This window comes from Cervus elaphus, chromosome 17, assembly GCF_910594005.1.
Source record: "Cervus elaphus chromosome 17, mCerEla1.1, whole genome shotgun sequence".
NCBI classification, from domain to species: Eukaryota; Metazoa; Chordata; class Mammalia; order Artiodactyla; family Cervidae; genus Cervus; species Cervus elaphus.
In genome coordinates this window covers 2,962,314-2,964,372 of record NC_057831.1, presented here as the reverse complement: position 1 = coordinate 2,964,372, position 2,059 = coordinate 2,962,314, and positions in this window count along the sequence as shown.

Below are 2,059 nucleotides of genomic sequence, written 5' to 3'. Positions count from 1 at the left end.
TGGTACATTTTAGCTCACTGATTCCTAAAATGGGATGTTCACTCTTGCCATCCTCTGTTTGACCACTTGATTCATGGACCTAACATTCCAGTTTCCTATGCAACATTGTTCTTTACAGCATTTGACTTTACTTTCACCATCGGACACATCTACAACTGGGTGTCCTTCTTGTTTTGGTTCAGCCTCTTCATGTTTTCTGGAGGTATTTCTCTGCTTTTCTCTAGTTTTAATGGGCACCTACCGACCTGGGGGCTTTCATCTTTCAGTGTTATATCTTTTTGTCTTTTCATACTGTTCACTTTCACTTTTACATGGGTTCTCAGGGCAAGAATGCTGAAGTGGTTTGCCATTCCCTTCTCCAGGGGACCACGTTTCATCAGAACTCTCCACCAAGACCCATCCATCTTGTGTGGTCCTACATGGCATGGCTTATAGTTTCATTGAGTTACACAAATCTGTGATCCATGTGATAATTTTGGTTAGTTTACTGTAATTGTGGTTTTCCTTTGGACTGCCTTCTGATAGATGTGGTAAGAGGCTTGTGTGAGTTTCCTGATGGAAGGGACTGGCTGTGAGGAAAACTAGATCTTGCTCTGGTGTGCAGGGCCATCCTCAGTAAATCTCTAATCCAGTTATCTGCTTCTGGGTGGGGCTGTACTCCTTCCCTGTAAATTGACCTGAGAAGCCCAGCCCTGGAGTCTTGTAGTCTCCATGGAAGGGTTGTAGTCCTTGTTAGACCTAATGGGGACTTCCTCCAAGAGGACTTGTGCCAACGTGCACCTTCCAGGACTGCTGCTGCCAGCGCCCCTGATCCTGTGGCTGGCCACTGTTCACTCACCTGTCCGCTGGAGACTTCTGGACACTCACAGGTGAGTCTGGCTCCATCTCTTGTGGGGTTACTGCTCATTTCTCCTGGGTCCTGGTGCACACACGATTTTGCTTGTGCCCTCCAAGAGTCTGTTTCCCCAGTCCTGTGGAAATTCTGTAATCAAATCCCACTGACTTTTAAAGTCAGATTCCCTGAGAATTCCTAGTCCCTTTGCCAGGTCCCATGCTGGGAAGTTTGTTGTAGGGCCTGCAGCGAGAACTTCTTTGGTTAGCTGTTCTCCAGCTTGTGGATCGTCTGCTTGGCAGCTCTATGGTGGGACTAATGGAGACCTTCCCAAGATTTATGCCATATACTCTGCCTGCCAGGACTGCTGCTGCTAGTGCCCCTGTCCTTGGAGCAGGCCACTGCTGCCTCATGCCTCTGCAGGAGACCCTCAAACACTCAGGCAGGTCTGGTTCAGTCCCTGGTGGGGGTCATTGTTGCGCCCCCTGGGTCCTGGCGTGCACATGGTTTTGTTTGCGCCCTCCAAGAGTCTCTGGCAGGTATTAGGCTTAGTTTTATAATTGATTTCGCCTGTCCTGCCATCTTGTTGCAGCTTCTCTTTTGTCCTTGAACAAAAGGTATCTTTTTATGGTGGATTCCAACATCCTCCTGTCAATGGTTGTTCAGCAGCTAGTTTTTGCCTTAAAGGACACTTTATGCCTTAAAGGGCTCTTTACCCTATAGGGTATTAACTAATTCTGGGATGAGATCTTGAGGGATCTAAGGAAATCAACCCTAGATATTAACTGGAAGAAGTTCTAATACTTTGGTCATCTGATGGGAAGAGCCGACTCATTGGAAAAGACCCTGATGCTGAGAAAGACTGAATGCAGAAGAAGAAGAGAGCAACAGAGGGTGAGATGGTTGGATGGCATCACTGGTTCAATGGACATGAACTTGGGCAAACTCCAGGAGATGGTGAGGGACAGTGAGGCCTAGCGTACTTCAGTCCGTGGAGGCACAAGGAGTTGGACACAACTTGATGACTGAACAATAACAAACTGAATTACGATGGGAAGTGTGCTGTAAATTTTGTAATATCAGTTGGAGATTTTGCCCATAAGGAGGGCGGTGACTGATTCAATGAAGACAAATGATCAATGATCGTGTGCTCAGTTGCTCAGTCGTGTCTGACTCTTTGCGACCCCATGGACAGTAGTCCACCACGCTACTCTGTCCGTGGGATTT